The sequence below is a fragment of the Phalangium opilio genome, unplaced genomic scaffold, assembly GCF_054372755.1.
Source record: "Phalangium opilio isolate 3A_F unplaced genomic scaffold, DU_Popi_V2 ptg000352l_1, whole genome shotgun sequence".
Lineage (NCBI taxonomy): Eukaryota > Metazoa > Arthropoda > Arachnida > Opiliones > Phalangiidae > Phalangium > Phalangium opilio.
In genome coordinates, this window is record NW_028324228.1 from 362,690 (window position 1) to 384,143 (window position 21,454).

A 21,454-nucleotide genomic window follows, 5' to 3' on the forward strand; every position below is an offset into this window, starting at 1 on the left:
GACTTCATTCCACATATCATCGCTATCATTTTCGTTCGCTAAATTCACTGACCCAACTGGGTTTTCGCTTAATATATCATCTTGATTTAACTGACGGTCATTTTCGTCAACAATAAATTCAAGTTCTTCTGGAATTGGATCCAATATATCGACTCTTACAGATATTCCATGCTTAATATACAACGGTGTTTTCACCAAAACCTTAAGAGCTTCGTGCATTTTTTTAGGCCTAACAGTTTCATACAAATATGGTGTGTTATATTGCATTCTCCTCATAAACTCAATTTGAACAGTATCTGTTTCACAAGGTAACCGTGGTAACACTGACACTGTAGACTCAACATTTATAGGAACGTTGACCACGTTTCCCTTAATCCCCCTTTGTTGATCACAACCCAACCTTCTTATTTGCATAAAAGGCATTCGTGGTGAAATCATCCTTTCCTCCAAATTAGACAAACTGAATGTCCATATTCGCTTGCCAAAGGCGCAAAGTGCACGGGTTGTACGGATTAACCCTAGTATCTTTAGGGTGTCTTTTCAATAAAACAACTTTCTTTTTTATGTCATACGTAACTGCCTTAATATATTCCTCTTCACTCATTCGCAACTTTGCCAACAACTCCTCGAAACTATCTACCCAAAATTCCTTTTCTTTCGATTGCAAAAGTTCATTCAATTTTTTGGAATTCCTCTTACATTTCAGTTCTTCGTCATGAGTACCGGGTTCTCTTAAACTCGGATCATAAACAATAGTTCTAGGCATGGGAGGAAATGGAATTCCAAAACGACAAACTGAACTGTTATTTACCTTTTTCTTACACGTTGTCGTGTGCTTGTGCATTTGCAAAGACGTTAATAAATCCCCATTATCATCGTTCAATTTACCAGCGCAAGAAATAGCTTTATCAATAAAGTCCTCTACCTCTTTAACATTCGACAAATCATCTTTGAGCTTAGGCGCATCTTTAATCCATATCAACCCATGTTGATGGGGAGACCCCCTTTGCTGTATTTCAACTCTAAAGTAATAATCTTCAATAACACCAAGGGGACCTAGTTTTTGCAAAGCTTTAAGCAGAGCCCGAAAACGGTGGTCAAAATATCTAGCACAAGTAACAGGATCATTCTGAATCAACTTGGCCTTTTCCGAAAAACTTAAATTCCTAATTTCATTATCCGCTAAGCGTTCTTGACCTGAGGTCACTCTCAGTATGTTCAAAAGCTCAGGCCATTTGCCTTCCGCAGCTGAAAACGTTATAAAAAAGGTAGCCGTACCAAGCTGCCTAATCATAGCCATTAACTCTTTCTGCCTATGCTGCCAATATGAAGGCGAGGACTGCAAATTTTCTAATACTCTAAAACCATCATCCTGCTTAACAATTGAATCGAGTGCACCAGCAGACGATAAAAACCCAGCAGTGTAATTAGAGCCATCTTTTCTCTTGGTTTTTCTCATACACACTTGTATAGATTCACTAACTTTCATTGTTTCCAACTTAACAAAAGCGTAAAACCATTTTGAGACATTCTTGGCGCAACGTCGATCAACATTACGAAGCTCCCACTTGGCAATATCCCCAAACCTACCTTTAACCTTAAGGTTTCTCTTCTGACCGACATAAATACTGGGGAATGACAATTCCTCAGCGTCCTCGTCATAGAGCAAAGACATTGGCGTTTGACCTTCACCAGGAGCAAACTTAACACGCATGGTGTTAGTCGGAAGGAAATCGGACAATGACACTAACAACGTGTCTTGATTCCCAACTGGTAATAAATTAACTTCGTTAGCTTCATTGACTTCATTCCACATATCATCGCTATCATTTTCGTTCGCTAAATTCACTGACCCAACTGGGTTTTCGCTTAATATATCATCTTGATTTAACTGACGGTCATTTTCGTCAACAATAAATTCAAGTTCTTCTGGAATTGGATCCAATATATCGACTCTTACAGATATTCCATGCTTAATATACAACGGTGTTTTCACCAAAACCTTAAGAGCTTCGTGCATTTTTTTAGGCCTAACAGTTTCATACAAATATGGTGTGTTATATTGCATTCTCCTCATAAACTCAATTTGAACAGTATCTGTTTCACAAGGTAACCGTGGTAACACTGACACTGTAGACTCAACATTTATAGGAACGTTGACCACGTTTCCCTTAATCCCCCTTTCTTGATCACAACCCAACCTTCTTATTTGCATAAAAGGCATTCGTGGTGAAATCATCCTTTCCTCCAAATTAGACAAACTGAATGTCCATATTCGCTTGCCAAAGGCGCAAAGTGCACGGGTTGTACGGATTAACCCTAGTATCTTTAGGGTGTCTTTTCAATAAAACAACTTTCTTTTTTATGTCATACGTAACTGCCTTAATATATTCCTCTTCACTCATTCGCAACTTTGCCAACAACTCCTCGAAACTATCTACCCAAAATTCCTTTTCTTTCGATTGCAAAAGTTCATTCAATTTTTTGGAATTCCTCTTACATTTCAGTTCTTCGTCATGAGTACCGGGTTCTCTTAAACTCGGATCATAAACAATAGTTCTAGGCATGGGAGGAAATGGAATTCCAAAACGACAAACTGAACTGTTATTTACCTTTTTCTTACACGTTGTCGTGTGCTTGTGCATTTGCAAAGACGTTAATAAATCCCCATTATCATCGTTCAATTTACCAGCGCAAGAAATAGCTTTATCAATAAAGTCCTCTACCTCTTTAACATTCGACAAATCATCTTTGAGCTTAGGCGCATCTTTAATCCATATCAACCCATGTTGATGGGGAGACCCCCTTTGCTGTATTTCAACTCTAAAGTAATAATCTTCAATAACACCAAGGGGACCTAGTTTTTGCAAAGCTTTAAGCAGAGCCCGAAAACGGTGGTCAAAATATCTAGCACAAGTAACAGGATCATTCTGAATCAACTTGGCCTTTTCCGAAAAACTTAAATTCCTAATTTCATTATCCGCTAAGCGTTCTTGACCTGAGGTCACTCTCAGTATGTTCAAAAGCTCAGGCCATTTGCCTTCCGCAGCTGAAAACGTTATAAAAAAGGTAGCCGTACCAAGCTGCCTAATCATAGCCATTAACTCTTTCTGCCTATGCTGCCAATATGAAGGCGAGGACTGCAAATTTTCTAATACTCTAAAACCATCATCCTGCTTAACAATTGAATCGAGTGCACCAGCAGACGATAAAAACCCAGCAGTGTAATTAGAGCCATCTTTTCTCTTGGTTTTTCTCATACACACTTGTATAGATTCACTAACTTTCATTGTTTCCAACTTAACAAAAGCGTAAAACCATTTTGAGACATTCTTGGCGCAACGTCGATCAACATTACGAAGCTCCCACTTGGCAATATCCCCAAACCTACCTTTAACCTTAAGGTTTCTCTTCTGACCGACATAAATACTGGGGAATGACAATTCCTCAGCGTCCTCGTCATAGAGCAAAGACATTGGCGTTTGACCTTCACCAGGAGCAAACTTAACACGCATGGTGTTAGTCGGAAGGAAATCGGACAATGACACTAACAACGTGTCTTGATTCCCAACTGGTAATAAATTAACTTCGTTAGCTTCATTGACTTCATTCCACATATCATCGCTATCATTTTCGTTCGCTAAATTCACTGACCCAACTGGGTTTTCGCTTAATATATCATCTTGATTTAACTGACGGTCATTTTCGTCAACAATAAATTCAAGTTCTTCTGGAATTGGATCCAATATATCGACTCTTACAGATATTCCATGCTTAATATACAACGGTGTTTTCACCAAAACCTTAAGAGCTTCGTGCATTTTTTTAGGCCTAACAGTTTCATACAAATATGGTGTGTTATATTGCATTCTCCTCATAAACTCAATTTGAACAGTATCTGTTTCACAAGGTAACCGTGGTAACACTGACACTGTAGACTCAACATTTATAGGAACGTTGACCACGTTTCCCTTAATCCCCCTTTCTTGATCACAACCCAACCTTCTTATTTGCATAAAAGGCATTCGTGGTGAAATCATCCTTTCCTCCAAATTAGACAAACTGAATGTCCATATTCGCTTGCCAAAGGCGCAAAGTGCACGGGTTGTACGGATTAACCCTAGTATCTTTAGGGTGTCTTTTCAATAAAACAACTTTCTTTTTTATGTCATACGTAACTGCCTTAATATATTCCTCTTCACTCATTCGCAACTTTGCCAACAACTCCTCGAAACTATCTACCCAAAATTCCTTTTCTTTCGATTGCAAAAGTTCATTCAATTTTTTGGAATTCCTCTTACATTTCAGTTCTTCGTCATGAGTACCGGGTTCTCTTAAACTCGGATCATAAACAATAGTTCTAGGCATGGGAGGAAATGGAATTCCAAAACGACAAACTGAACTGTTATTTACCTTTTTCTTACACGTTGTCGTGTGCTTGTGCATTTGCAAAGACGTTAATAAATCCCCATTATCATCGTTCAATTTACCAGCGCAAGAAATAGCTTTATCAATAAAGTCCTCTACCTCTTTAACATTCGACAAATCATCTTTGAGCTTAGGCGCATCTTTAATCCATATCAACCCATGTTGATGGGGAGACCCCCTTTGCTGTATTTCAACTCTAAAGTAATAATCTTCAATAACACCAAGGGGACCTAGTTTTTGCAAAGCTTTAAGCAGAGCCCGAAAACGGTGGTCAAAATATCTAGCACAAGTAACAGGATCATTCTGAATCAACTTGGCCTTTTCCGAAAAACTTAAATTCCTAATTTCATTATCCGCTAAGCGTTCTTGACCTGAGGTCACTCTCAGTATGTTCAAAAGCTCTGGCCATTTGCCTTCCGCAGCTGAAAACGTTATAAAAAAGGTAGCCGTACCAAGCTGCCTAATCATAGCCATTAACTCTTTCTGCCTATGCTGCCAATATGAAGGCGAGGACTGCAAATTTTCTAATACTCTAAAACCATCATCCTGCTTAACAATTGAATCGAGTGCACCAGCAGACGATAAAAACCCAGCAGTGTAATTAGAGCCATCTTTTCTCTTGGTTTTTCTCATACACACTTGTATAGATTCACTAACTTTCATTGTTTCCAACTTAACAAAAGCGTAAAACCATTTTGAGACATTCTTGGCGCAACGTCGATCAACATTACGAAGCTCCCACTTGGCAATATCCCCAAACCTACCTTTAACCTTAAGGTTTCTCTTCTGACCGACATAAATACTGGGGAATGACAATTCCTCAGCGTCCTCGTCATAGAGCAAAGACATTGGCGTTTGACCTTCACCAGGAGCAAACTTAACACGCATGGTGTTAGTCGGAAGGAAATCGGACAATGACACTAACAACGTGTCTTGATTCCCAACTGGTAATAAATTAACTTCGTTAGCTTCATTGACTTCATTCCACATATCATCGCTATCATTTTCGTTCGCTAAATTCACTGACCCAACTGGGTTTTCGCTTAATATATCATCTTGATTTAACTGACGGTCATTTTCGTCAACAATAAATTCAAGTTCTTCTGGAATTGGATCCAATATATCGACTCTTACAGATATTCCATGCTTAATATACAACGGTGTTTTCACCAAAACCTTAAGAGCTTCGTGCATTTTTTTAGGCCTAACAGTTTCATACAAATATGGTGTGTTATATTGCATTCTCCTCATAAACTCAATTTGAACAGTATCTGTTTCACAAGGTAACCGTGGTAACACTGACACTGTAGACTCAACATTTATAGGAACGTTGACCGCGTTTCCCTTAATCCCCCTTTGTTGATCACAACCCAACCTTCTTATTTGCATAAAAGGTATTCGTGGTGAAATCATCCTTTCCTCCAAATTAGACAAACTGAATGTCCATATTCGCTTGCCAAAGGCGCAAAGTGCACGGGTTGTACGGATTAACCCTAGTATCTTTAGGGTGTCTTTTCAATAAAACAACTTTCATTTTTATGTCATACGTAACTGCCTTAATATATTCCTCTTCACTCATTCGCAACTTTGCCAACAACTCCTCGAAACTATCTACCCAAAATTCCTTTTCTTTCGATTGCAAAAGTTCATTCAATTTTTTGGAATTCCTCTTACAATTCAGTTCTTCGTCAAGAGTACCGGGTTCTCTTAAACTCGGATCATAAACAATAGTTCTAGGCATGGGAGGAAATGGAATTCCAAAACGACAAACTGAACTGTTATTTACCTTTTTCTTACACGTTGTCGTGTGCTTGTGCATTTGCAAAGACGTTAATAAATCCCCATTATCATCGTTCAATTTACCAGCGCAAGAAATAGCTTTATCAATAAAGTCCTCTACCTCTTTAACATTCGACAAATCATCTTTGAGCTTAGGCGCATCTTTAATCCATATCAACCCATGTTGATGGGGAGACCCCCTTTGCTGTATTTCAACTCTAAAGTAATAATCTTCAATAACACCAAGGGGACCTAGTTTTTGCAAAGCTTTAAGCAGAGCCCGAAAACGGAGGTCAAAATATCTAGCACAAGTAACAGGATCATTCTGAATCAACTTGGCTTTTTCCGAAAAACTTAAATTCCTAATTTCATTATCCGCTAAGCGTTCTTGACCTGAGGTCACTCTCAGTATGTTCAAAAGCTCAGGCCATTTGCCTTCCGCAGCTGAAAACGTTATAAAAAAGGTAGCCGTACCAAGCTGCCTAATCATAGCCATTAACTCTTTCTGCCTATGCTGCCAATATGAAGGCGAGGACTGCAAATTTTCTAATACTCTAAAACCATCATCCTGCTTAACAATTGAATCGAGTGCACCAGCAGACGATAAAAACCCAGCAGTGTAATTAGAGCCATCTTTTCTCTTGGTTTTTCTCATACACACTTGTATAGATTCACTAACTTTCATTGTTTCCAACTTAACAAAAGCGTAAAACCATTTTGAGACATTCTTGGCGCAACGTCGATCAACATTACGAAGCTCCCACTTGGCAATATCCCCAAACCTACCTTTAAACTTAAGGTTTCTCTTCTGACCGACATAAATACTGGGGAATGACAATTCCTCAGCGTCCTCGTCATAGAGCAAAGACATTGGCGTTTGACCTTCACCAGGAGCAAACTTAACACGCATGGTGTTAGTCGGAAGGAAATCGGACAATGACACTAACAACGTGTCTTGATTCCCAACTGGTAATAAATTAACTTCGTTAGCTTCATTGACTTCATTCCACATATCATCGCTATCATTTTCGTTCGCTAAATTCACTGACCCAACTGGGTTTTCGCTTAATATATCATCTTGATTTAACTGACGGTCATTTTCGTCAACAATAAATTCAAGTTCTTCTGGAATTGGATCCAATATATCGACTCTTACAGATATTCCATGCTTAATATACAACGGTGTTTTCACCAAAACCTTAAGAGCTTCGTGCATTTTTTTAGGCCTAACAGTTTCATACAAATATGGTGTGTTATATTGCATTCTCCTCATAAACTCAATTTGAACAGTATCTGTTTCACAAGGTAACCGTGGTAACACTGACACTGTAGACTCAACATTTATAGGAACGTTGACCACGTTTCCCTTAATCCCCCTTTGTTGATCACAACCCAACCTTCTTATTTGCATAAAAGGCATTCGTGGTGAAATCATCCTTTCCTCCAAATTAGACAAACTGAATGTCCATATTCGCTTGCCAAAGGCGCAAAGTGCACGGGTTGTACGGATTAACCCTAGTATCTTTAGGGAGTCTTTTCAATAAAACAACTTTCTTTTTTATGTCATACGTAACTGCCTTAATATATTCCTCTTCACTCATTCGCAACTTTGCCAACAACTCCTCGAAACTATCTACCCAAAATTCCTTTTCTTTCGATTGCAAAAGTTCATTCAATTTTTTGGAATTCCTCTTACATTTCAGTTCTTCGTCAAGAGTACCGGGTTCTCTTAAACTCGGATCATAAACAATAGTTCTAGGCATGGGAGGAAATGGAATTCCAAAACGACAAACTGAACTGTTATTTACCTTTTTCTTACACGTTGTCGTGTGCTTGTGCATTTGCAAAGACGTTAATAAATCCCCATTATCATCGTTCAATTTACCAGCGCAAGAAATAGCTTTATCAATAAAGTCCTCTACCTCTTTAACATTCGACAAATCATCTTTGAGCTTAGGCGCATCTTTAATCCATATCAACCCATGTTGATGGGGAGACCCCCTTTGCTGTATTTCAACTCTAAAGTAATAATCTTCAATAACACCAAGGGGACCTAGTTTTTGCAAAGCTTTAAGCAGAGCCCGAAAACGGTGGTCAAAATATCTAGCACAAGTAACAGGATCATTCTGAATCAACTTGGCCTTTTCCGAAAAACTTAAATTCCTAATTTCATTATCCGCTAAGCGTTCTTGACCTGAGGTCACTCTCAGTATGTTCAAAAGCTCAGGCCATTTGCCTTCCGCAGCTGAAAACGTTATAAAAAAGGTAGCCGTACCAAGCTGCCTAATCATAGCCATTAACTCTTTCTGCCTATGCTGCCAATATGAAGGCGAGGACTGCAAATTTTCTAATACTCTAAAACCATCATCCTGCTTAACAATTGAATCGAGTGCACCAGCAGACGATAAAAACCCAGCAGTGTAATTAGAGCCATCTTTTCTCTTGGTTTTTCTCATACACACTTGTATAGATTCACTAACTTTCATTGTTTCCAACTTAACAAAAGCGTAAAACCATTTTGAGACATTCTTGGCGCAACGTCGATCAACATTACGAAGCTCCCACTTGGCAATATCCCCAAACCTACCTTTAACCTTAAGGTTTCTCTTCTGACCGACATAAATACTGGGGAATGACAATTCCTCAGCGTCCTCGTCATAGAGCAAAGACATTGGCGTTTGACCTTCACCAGGAGCAAACTTAACACGCATGGTGTTAGTCGGAAGGAAATCGGACAATGACACTAACAACGTGTCTTGATTCCCAACTGGTAATAAATTAACTTCGTTAGCTTCATTGACTTCATTCCACATATCATCGCTATCATTTTCGTTCGCTAAATTCACTGACCCAACTGGGTTTTCGCTTAATATATCATCTTGATTTAACTGACGGTCATTTTCGTCAACAATAAATTCAAGTTCTTCTGGAATTGGATCCAATATATCGACTCTTACAGATATTCCATGCTTAATATACAACGGTGTTTTCACCAAAACCTTAAGAGCTTCGTGCATTTTTTTAGGCCTAACAGTTTCATACAAATATGGTGTGTTATATTGCATTCTCCTCATAAACTCAATTTGAACAGTATCTGTTTCACAAGGTAACCGTGGTAACACTGACACTGTAGACTCAACATTTATAGGAACGTTGACCACGTTTCCCTTAATCCCCCTTTGTTGATCACAACCCAACCTTCTTATTTGCATAAAAGGCATTCGTGGTGAAATCATCCTTTCCTCCAAATTAGACAAATTAGCTAGTTCTGACGGAACTTCAGGAAATTCAAATCCATTTTCTCTGGAAAACTTGGGGATTTCTTTCTTCTTGACAGCTTTATTACAAGCACTACATAAAAATACTTTGTCACCCAATTCACGACCGTGAATCCCAGGAACTGCCAAAAACACTCTAGACTGAACTAAGCTACCCGATGCTTAAAAAAAAGATTTGAACACCCTTCACATGGCCACGTTGGACCTTCTTTTATGCTTTCAAAATACGTCTGCTCTATAAACACAGGATCTGTTCTTCTTTCTGCCACAGACAATCTATTCCTAGAACGTTCAGGGTTCCTAAACTCCACATTTGCACGACTGGCAGCCATACTCAACTGATTTCTAACACGTTCAGCTTCAAAGTACTCTGCATCTTGGCGTTTACTAGCCATACCCAACTGATTTCTAACACGTTCAGCTTCAACGTACCCTGCATCTTGGCGTTTACTAGCCATACCCAACTGATTTCTAACACGTTCAGCTTCAACGTACCCTGCATCTTGGCGTTTACTAGCCATACCCAACTTATTTCTAACACGTTCAGCTTCAACGTACCCTGCATCTTGGCGTTTACTAGCCATACCCAACTGATTTCTAACACGTTCAGCTTCAACGTACCCTGCATCTTGGCGTTTGCTAGCCATACCCAACTGATTTCTAACACGTTCAGCTTCAACGTACTCTGCATCTTGGCGTTTGCTAGCCATACCCAACTGATTTCTAACACGATCAGCTTCAACGTACTTTGCATCTTGGCGTTTGCTAACCTTACTCAACTGATTTCTAACACGTTCAGCTTCAACGTACTCAGCATCTTGGCGTTTACTAGCCTTGCTCAACTGATTTCTAACACGTTCAGCTTCAACGTACTCTGCATCTTGGCGTTTACTAGCCATACCCAACTGATTTCTAACACGTTCAGCTTCAACGTACTCTGCATCTTGGCGTTTACTAGCCTTACTCAACTGATTTCTAACACGTTCAGCTTCAACGTACTCTGCATCTTGGCGTTTACTAGCCTTACTCAACTGATTTCTAACACGTTCAGCTTCAACGTACTCTGCATCTTGGCGTTTACTAGCCTTACTCAACTGGTCCTTTACTCGTTCGCTTGCTCTATACCACTCATCAAACCTTTTAACTCTCTTGGTAAGTATGCCAACCTGATTTTCCCTTTCACGATAAACCTCATTCTCTCGCTTTTTCGCGCCTCCTTCATTCTATACTCTTCATTCTGTCTCAAAATTCTCATTCTCTCTATCGGATAAACATTACCATGAGACGTAGAAGGTACTTGTTCATCGTTCGCTACCATTACAGAACTATCTGAAATATTACTAACTAAATTCATCGCTTCGTCGGCAGTAATTAACGCTACGTTTTCAGCAACTACACTTGTACTTCCGTCTAATACATTATCCTTCATTCTACTGTGGCCAACTGGCGGCGCAATACCAACAAACAAATTAGGACTAGAAATACTAGAAACCGTACCTTCAACCTTACTACAGGCGCGTTTATAAGCGAGCGAGAATAGGTGCTTTCGCTTGTGTATGAAGCCGAAACTTCATCGTCGTGATCGGAAAAAGCTTGCGACGTCAGCGTACTCTAGGTAGTTCATGTTTATAAAGGCGGTGGGACTCGCGACTCGAGAACTGATATTTTTAGAACGAGAGAGTACTTAAAATGGCGACGATGATTGAGAAACGCATAATCGTTTTAACAGCAATGGAAGGTATATTACTAACCAAAAAGAAACTATTGCTGTTAAAAAAGAAAAAACAGTTGGAAAAGAAAAAGGAAAGAAAAGCACGTAGGTGGGGAACTCATCCCATTTGGTTGAAGAGGAGGGATATTTTCATACGTTCATTGATTAACATTTCTTTAACTTCATGGTCTTTTTTCCTGTCTATTTCTTTTCTCGCTTTATTGCTTAAGCGAAATTTTATTAAAAAAACACAACCACCTCGATCGCAGCAATCTCGCAATGTCTGAAACTGTAGCAGAATAGCAGACGACATATTTATTTGGCGTTTTAGTGGATAAAATTAAACACGTGACCCCAATCGAGAGCTGAAACCTAAAATACACGGGCGAGAAGATCAAAGTTTCTTTGAAGCGCTCAGCTTGCGCCATAAATTAGCGCCGTTTGCGTCTGCTTATAGAAAATCAGCTCTCGCATGTATATAAACGGTCGCGCGGAAGCCGACGCCGAGTAAAAATTTGATGCTTCAACTATCAGCTTCAGGTTTTCGCTCGCTTATAAACGCGCCTTACCATCGTGACCAACTGACGGCGCAATAGAAGTAATGGGCAAACTAGTAGTAGGACTAGACGTACTAGAACCTGTACATTCAACCTTAGCTTTTTTCTGAGCTGCTAAAACTCTTCTCCTTTCATTTTCTCTCTTCTTAAACTCAGGGTCTGATCTTTTTAACCTCATCCTTTCCCGCGCTTTGCGCTTCCGCATTTCATCTTTACTCTCAACACTATCTTCTTCCATTTTACATACAAAAATCAAATACTCACAAAATGAAGCGGCAAAAACGTGCTGTCTCTTTACAACCACTTAATTTGACTTAATATCCAATTTTCAAACACAAATATTTACTGGTAGATAAATTGACAACCTACAAGCAAAAAAAAATTCTCAAGAATGACTCCTGCAAATTTGAAAGGTCTATTTTCAACTAGGTGGGCGAATCCGATAAGATTTAAAATATATATTTTTTTAAATTTTTGGTCTGACTGTTATCTACACCTAGATGGTTTTCAGTCAAACAAACAAGGAGCATAAACACAATAGTGGAAGCTTTAGTCTAATTTAAAACGTGTAAAACAATTATCATCTCTGCAAATAGCTTACACATGTCTTTTTTACCAATGTCTAACCTTTTGGATTTTTCTAAAGCAATCTTAGCACCAAAAAAAAATTTTTGATACAAAATAAATGTTTTATATTCTTATTAAGAATAAAACAAGACGATAAAAAAGGTCTGTTCTCTCGTAATTTTTTAAGCTTTAATCATGATTACTCTATACAACAGTAACAAGGAGTATAAACCCATTAGTGGAAGCAGTATTTTTTTTCCGAAACAATCTCGCTTATGTTTATCCTCTCTAGACTTCGCTAAAAACGTATTACTCCTGTTGTATACGGGCATAAAAACACTACTAAAGTAGAGCATAAAAAATCATTCACGAGCTGTATTAAAAAACTTGTAACGATTGTATATAAATAAGGACTCGCCTCTACTAAGGAGGCAGTGTAACGGGAACGCAGACGTAATAAAGTCAGAGTTAATTTTAAACCAAGCGTTGTATTATTATTGGGGGAACATGACTACAACATGGTGTCAGAAGTAACCACGCTCACCGAACAGTAACCAGAAGACTGACAGCAACCCGCCGACTGACAGCAACCCGCCGACTGACAGCAACCCGCCGACTGACAGCAACCCGCCGATTGACAGCAACTCGCCATGACTTCATTCAAAAGCCCTCCGCCATTCCAACCAACAGACACCCCTGCTCAGGCTTGGCAACAATACAGAGAACGATACCAGATCTTCGCCATAGCATCGAAACTGACTGCTGAAGATGAGGAACACCAAAAGAACGTCTTCCTCCACGTAGTGGGCGATGAAGGTTTACGAAACCTTGACCATTCCTCAACCAGGCGTAGCCAACCCAACGGAGGCCACCCGCACGCTGAAACACATATTGGATGCCTTCGACGAATACTACAAGCCTTATAAAAGCACGAATTTATCCCGCTTCACCTTCTTCCAAAAGCGACAGGCCACACACCAAACGTTCGCGCAGTTCCTCACTGAACTAAAGACGCTCGCCCCAGCATGCGTTAGGCGCTCTCCAGGACTCACTGATAGCCACACAAATTCTGATTGGCACCAAGAGCGAGACCGCCCGAAAGAAGTTGATTCTCCTACACGACTTACAACTCGAAGATGCCATCAAGACATGCCAGGCCGAGGAGTCCGCCAAGTCGCACCTGCAAACCATGGCCCAAACCACCAACTCCCTCATGAATCAACCAACAACAGAACCACTCGACGCACTCACTCGCAACAGGGATCCTCCCAGCCATCAGCCCCGCTTCTCTCGAGCCCGGTATTCCACACGCCAATCCACAAGTAGAAGCCGCGATTACACGGAACAACACAATCAGCCATATAGTCAACAACAGCGGGATCAACGATACAAGGGTCAAGGATATCATGATCGGACACACAGGATCGAATGCAACCAATGCGGCCTACAACATCCAGCTCGCCCATGTCCAGCCATTGGTTCTAGATGTCGCTCCTGCAATGGAACAAACCACTGGGCAGCCAAATGTCGCTCGGTGCATACCTTAGAAGAAACGACCCAATATAGACAGCAGAACCACGATCCACGACGACCCTGGCTGGAAAACGCAATACAAGATCAAGAGGAAGACGGAGCACCATTCTCACCAGTCTACCTTGGTGCATTGACCTTACATACGATGAATCCACAGGATGGCCCGGAAGTGCCGCACAGCGATACCTGGCAAGCAACAGTCCAAGTGGCCAATCTGAACGTGGTGTTTAAGATAGATACAGGCTCACAAGTCAACGTCATCCCCAACGCCGTCTATGAAAGCATCCCAGATCTTCCGCCATTACTCCCTCCGCAACACAGCATCAGAGCATACTCCGGCCACAATGTTCCAGTAAGGGGTATGGTATATCTCCCATGCCGACACAAGAACGCCACGACTTCGAGTCTCTTTTATGTTACACCGAGCCATACCACGTCAATACTGAGCGGCACAGTATCCATGCAACTAAGATTGATAGCCCGTCTTCCAGAGTCATCCCAGTATTGCGACCTTCACGCACTAGACCCAACTGCCCGCCAAGATACAACCCTCGTGCCGAATACCGACAACATAACAGCACAGTCAAGCCCACAAGACATCATCAGAGCAATTGGCAACGTGTTTGACAAAATAGGGAAACTTCCGGGACAACATGAGCTGCACCTGAAACCAAACGCCACCCCGACGATTAGCGCAGCAAGAAAAATCCCGATTAATCTACGCCAAGCAGTAAGGGAGGAACTCACAAGGATGCACGAACAACGAATAATCGAACCGGTCACTGCACCATCCAGTTGGGTCCACCCCATGGTGGTTGTCAGGAAGGACACTCCCACAACCTACCCTTCATCATTCATGGCCCAGATTTGGATTCACATGACGTAGCGCTAATAACCGTGCTCAAGCAAGCCCAAAGGGAAGGCCTGACATTCAGCTCCGGGAAGATACAACTGGCTGTCCTACAGATCAAGTACCTCGGCCACATTATCAGCGAAGCCGGCCTACGCATAGACCCTGGCAAAGTTAAGACAATCACTGACATGCCACCACCAGCCGACAAGACAGCGCTTCAACGCTTTCTGGGTATGGTGAACTACCTGGCAAAGTTCATACCATCATATTCAGAACGCACCGCACCATTACGAGCCCTAATGAAATCGACGGCTGAATTCCAATGGGACTCCAATTTACAAGCAACCTTTCAAGACATCAAAAACGCCCTTATAACAGCCCCAGTATTACAATTCTATAATCAAGGACTACCGTGCGTGCTCTCAGTGGATGCTAGCCAACATGGAATAGGTGCTGTCCTGTTGCAGAATAACCGGCCAGTGGATTATGCGTCGATGACGTTTAACCAAACCCAGATCCGATACGCGCAAATAGAAAAAGAACTCCTGGCAATACTCTATGCATGCGAGCGATTCCATTTCTATATTGCTGCTGCTCCGGTAACGATACAGACGGACCACCGACCACTACTAGCAATCACAAAGAAACCGTTCCAACTGATGTCACCAAGAATACAACGCCTCAAATTACGACTAGCCCGGTATAACCCCAACTTGAAATACGTACCGGGGTCACAACTCTATGTCGCCGACACGCTCTCCAGGGCACCGCACCCAGACATCCGTTATGATTCAAGCTATCTCGAGGGTCCGAATGCAACAGTTTACGGATTAACTACGCTATCAAGAGAAAAAGAGGAACAATTCCTAAGAGAAACTACCCAGGACTCCACACTACAGGAGCTCCTCGAACTAATTTGGAACGGTTGGCCCAAGACAATCCATGGCGTCCCAAACGAAAAAGTCCGCAGATTCTGGCCGATTCAGGAGGAACTTCACGAGGAAAACGGCCTATTATACAGAGGCGATCGCTTGATTGTACCGGAAAGCCTACAACGCTACACCATGGAACAGTTACACTCGGTTCACCAGGGCATCAGAGCGTGTCTAGCCAAGGCCAGGATACACGTGTACTGGCCGAACCTCTCCAAAGACCTAACGCATCACATACAAGCATGCACGGTCTGTCGCCAGCACGATCGCGCCAACACGAAAACACCACTAAAACCACAACCCATACCACCATACCCATGGCATACATTAGGAACTGACCTGTTCCACCATCAAGGGCGCAACCTCATAATCATCGTGGACTATTACTCAAAATTCATAGAAACGCAGGAACTATCGTCTCTAAACGCTCAGGGAATAATAGCAGCGATGTCCCCACACATGGCACGATATGGAGCCCCGCAGAGAATAATAAGCGACAACGGACCACCGTTCAACTCGGCTGCCTACAAGTCATTCCTGGCACAATGGGGTGTCGAATACATAACTGCCAGCCCCTATCATCCACAAACCAACGGCATGGCAGAACGCTCCATCCAAACCATAAAACGGCTACTACGGAAAGCGATGATAGATGGAAAAGGAATACACGAAGTATTACTGGAGTACAACACAACCCCCAAGGATCACTTGCAGTCACCAGCAGAGATACTTATGGGTCGAAGACTGAGAACGCCCATAACCATAAACCAAAAAAACATCATTCCACACTATCCTATCCACCAAACGACAGCAGCGTTAAAGCAACGGCAGGAAAGTATGTTGAATCAAAATGGGAAAAGGCCACAGAAACCACTAGGCCCTTTTACGCCTGGCAGTAAAGTATTCCATCAGATCGGACCAAGTAGATGGGAACCTGCGGAAATCCAGAACACGCTCCAGCACGATTCCTATCAAATACGTACCAAGGACGGCAAACTCCTTCGACGCACACGCATACACCTCAGACCGAACCCACCAGGGAATAATCAGTCAAACCAACAACATCAACAGCAAGGAGATCCTCATATGCAACAAAGAACACAGAATGGCAGAGATGCGATTGGACAACCAAGGGCTACAATTCGCCTCCCAGCACCAACACGAACAGGAGTCGCTGAACCTCGAACATTCAACAACCCCATCGCAGATCCACCAGCGGCAGCGCCACTCCCGCCGACCATGGCAAACCCAACACCATCATCAACCCCCACGCCAACAGGAAGGCGAAGGACCACTACAAGCTACGGCCGCGTCATCAAAAAACCAATTCGATACACATCTAGTAGCTTTGTATAAAGAAAAAAAAAGTTGTTGTATACGGGCATAAAAAACACTACTAAAGTAGAGCATAAAAAATCATTCACGAGCTGTATTAAAAAACTTGTAACGATTGTATATAAATAAGGACTCGCCTCTACTAAGGAGGCAGTGTAACGAGAACGCAGACGTAATAAAGTCAGAGTTAATTTTAAACCAAGCGTTGTATTATTATTGGGGGAACATGACTACAACAACTCCTACGTAAAATATTAATAGACAGGCAAGGATTCATAGCATTAAAGAAGGAGCGCAATATTATCCATATTTTTTTACTTCATATACAGAGAAAAGAAATTATTATGTTTCTGTGAGGAGCTTCCCATTTTTGTTGTTGTTTTGAAAAATATATCGCAATGCACGGGCCTTGCTAGATATAGGAGGCAATGAAGGAAATATATGGCATGCACGGGCCTTGGTAGATATAGGAGGCGATGATAATCTCTCTCTTTGCACGAGAGGTTTATCTTTAATATTTAAATAAATATAATGTAACCTCCCGTAATAATCAAGGGACCTCCTGGGTTTCTACTCCAGGGGTGTACGGTTACATAGAGGATTAACACACAGCGTTACCTCTGACCTTTCCCCGTACTATATAAGCGTCGACTGCTTATCATTAGTAAGTCAGTCATTCTCCACTACTAGAATGGAGTAGTATGCTCGAGCATAGGGCGTCTTGCCCTGGTATTGGACTTCATCGTAAATAGTAATTATGTTTAAGTTCTTTAGTTGTATTAAATACAAGTCGGTATTTAATTATTATTTAAATTGTTAGTTAATAAAGTATGATTGAACCTAAGGAAACGTAGTAGTTATTCTTAGTTATAGCCAAGGCTTTTATGGCCACGTGCAAATGGGGCGAGTTTATAAATCTCGTAAGCGTGGTTACATAAATGGCGAGCTTGCCAGGACACGACGGATCCTTGTGTAACTGGACTTTGCTTTGGCTATACTAATCCTTAGTGTGATCGTAGTTAGTAGTAATTAATTGTTAGAAGAAAAGTTAGGGTAGTGACGTTACGGTTCCGCAATGCGGATTGGACTATCCGTAACACGCACTATTGAGTTTGAGGGAGCTCAGAAAACCTTACTTTACAACAATTCACTACGATCACGATGTTCAAGTCATGCTCAACTTCTTCAGAAGCAAGTTTATTACTTGGCTTATCTCCATAGGACATTCCCTCAATGCAGCCTCAAATGACTACACTTAAGTGTTCATTGCTAAAATTTCTCTGATAATAACAGAGTTGCAAAGTGATACATTATTTAACGATTTGAAGGCTTATCTAATTATAAGGGAAAAGTGAAATAAGCCATAATCCATAACATATCCCTTGTTATTATTGTAAGATGATGCTTAAAAAGATAAATTGATATTTAAATTATATTAAATAAACATGTTCCAGTAAATTGTTGAGATATTTATGGATTTTTAATGAAAGGTTTGTCTGTAGTTCAAATTCACATCCGCAGAATCACGAAACTTTTGTGCAGAAGAAATTTTGTTATTATATGGGTTCTCTAAACTATTAATTCAACCGATAACCGATACTTTGGACCATATACGCAGAGTGTGGGCGTCGTGAGCACTTAACGATAAATTAACCTTGTTTGATTAGATTAAAAATGTTAAACCCGGGACGCAATGTGTCAAAACAATGATTATAGAACTTTATGGGAAATGTTAAATAAGGTAGACTTAGAAACTGTTCTTTAGATATTAAGCTGAAAGGATTTAAACACACTTATTTGAAAAATAGGTGTCGAAAATAAGAATGGAAATTGTTCAACAAAGGTGCAGTTTAACACCTTTTCAACTCCTCTTTCGTACTAAAAGATAATTGTTACTCTTTTATGTGTGTTGTTCAGCACCTTTGCGAGCTTAAAATAACACTTTTAAGTGTGTCGCATAACAACTTTAAGAGTGTCTCGTAACGCCTTTAAGAGTGTCTCGTAACGCCTTTAAGAGTGTCTCGTAACGCCTTTAAGAGTGTCGCGTAACGCCTTTAAGAGTGTCGCGTAACGCCTTTAAGAGTGTCGCGTAACGCCTTTAAGAGTGTCGCGTAACGCCTTTAAGAGTGTCGCGTAACGCTTTTAGGAATGCCGTGTAACGCTTTTAAAAGTGTCACATAACACATTTAGCAGGTTTTATAAAGCTACCATACCACCTGATCACCAATTTCTTAGCTACGTTTTACTCAGGGATAAAAATATTTTCTTAAGAAAATATCATCTTTAAAAATGCTGTTATATTTAATTTAATACGAACAATTAAGTCTTTTTCCTTGACTTTATAATCTTTGGATTGACTTCAAAATTGAAACATTTATAGAAACGGAAGACCTCATTTAAGAAACAAGTTATTTATTTTCTATCCCGCAGTATTATTATTTAATTTCCGTGTTTAATTTAAAACGGTGTTCTAAAGGTTTTTATTACCGAATTTACACCTTAAATTGTCCGGAAAACTCATTGTGACGAAACTCTATTTTAGGTGTTTTTAATTTGTAAAAAAGTGTTTTCTTGAATTACACTCTTTTGAAACTTCCATTTCGCTAAATATTAATTGTCCACAAAACTATTTCATATTAATATTAATAATAATCATAAATCAGTGAAAAAATGCGAAATTGTTTTCTCGCCTCTCTCTCGCCGCTCTCGCGTTATTGTATGAGACAGTTTAACTACACTGTTAGAAAAATTAGTCCAATCACTATCCAAATTTGCACATAGTGGTCCAAATTTGGATGGTAAGTGATGGAAGGATCCAAAAATGCTAACGTAAATCCAAAAATGGATTCCTTCGATTATTGGTGCTAAAACTATCCAAATTTGCGCAAAGTAGTCCAAAATTGGATGGAAAGTGATGTAAGGGTCCAAAAATGGTAGCTTTATTCCGAAAATTGATTCTTTCAATTCTTGTGACTAAAACTATCCTTACTAGCTCAACATAGACGATCTTCAGTCTAGCAAAGAAGGGTTAATATATGGAAAGTGTTAAGGTAAAAAAGGGAGCGTGAAATAATATTTGAGGACTTTTTTGACTCCCTATACTTAGGCCGCATTTATTTTAAGACCGTGCTTTTTGATTTGTCACTGAAAAGTAAATACAATAATTAATAATTATTGTATTTATTAAATTATTTAAGAACAACTTGGGAAAACCAATATATTAGCTCTCTGAGTCAAGAGGAAGACTGCCTACAAACCTATTTACCTAGATATGCAATTATTGCAATTTATTTAAAAGCAATAGCAGAAGTTAACACAAAGACAGACAGACACCTTAGGCACAGAGCCTCTCCGTGGCATTCATCACTCGGAGAGATAAAAATCCACTCGTCTTTACAGAGTCACACTTGAAACTTTATTTGATCATTTATCCCAAATCGTCTTATCTTATTCGTTTAACTAACGATTTCATTACTCGTCTTCTATTAATTTTGGATTGTTTCATGATTTGTAATACTGTGGAGTAAAGTCTTAATTACTAGCTTTTTATAAATTATGAAATGTATACAGTGTGTCGGCTTCATACGCAAACTTCCTTACTTGTCCTATATTAACTTTGACTAGAGTCGTTTCGGTTAAATGAGGTTTTCCTCAAATAATTTATTAATTATATTTTATATTTAATATTTTTATCGAGAGTTACTCGTCAAACTTCTAGTTATATCGTTTTAAGAAACGTTTTACCTAACATGATTTGAACCCGGCTATTATTGAAGTTTGACGCCTAGAGTATGCCTATTTCGCGATTGTCTGAAAGACCATAAGGTGGTGGTGTTAGACTTATTGGTGATGAAAGGTAATATAATAGTGGTCAGAACGAATGTGTCAATGGCTTAAAGGGAATACAATTGTCCAGATTTCCGTGAACTATTTATGCGATCCGGAAATAAAGAACACTTTGCAAATTTGCTCAGATTGGGAAAGTGCTCTTGGTCTACTGGGGTGTAACAAAGTACAGTCCGACACACAAACAGATATAATGATAATATAACCTCTTCATGATGAACGTCACTTACAGATCTAGCTACTATATTGGCTTGATATGAGAACAATATTGTTTGATATCTGTCCATTATCTGTTAGATATTAGTCGAATATGGGCATGATATGACTCCAATATAGGCTCGATATTAGTCCCATATGGGTTCGATATAAGTCAAATATCGGTTAGAAATTTGTCCAATGCGGGCTTGATTTTAGTCCATTATGGGCTTGATATTAGTCCAATATGGGCTTGATATTAGTCCAATATGGGCTTGATATGAGTCCAAATTTTTTTGATATTAGTCCAAAATGGGCTAGATATTAGTCCACTATGGGCTTGATATTAGTCCAATATTGTGACGGTACGAGTTAATTTTTGTTCACTTGCGTAAAATATGGATATTATCCCGACCATTTCTGGGTGATAGTTGATCCCT

The 21,454-nt window shown here is 40.1% G+C and overlaps 1 protein-coding gene across 1 annotated transcript in view; it reads left to right on the plus strand.

The window, feature by feature from the left end:
- Positions 1 to 21,454, plus strand: part of LOC149602700 (uncharacterized) — a 198,587-nt gene that overhangs the window by 125,272 nt on the left and 51,861 nt on the right. The window lies entirely within an intron of this gene.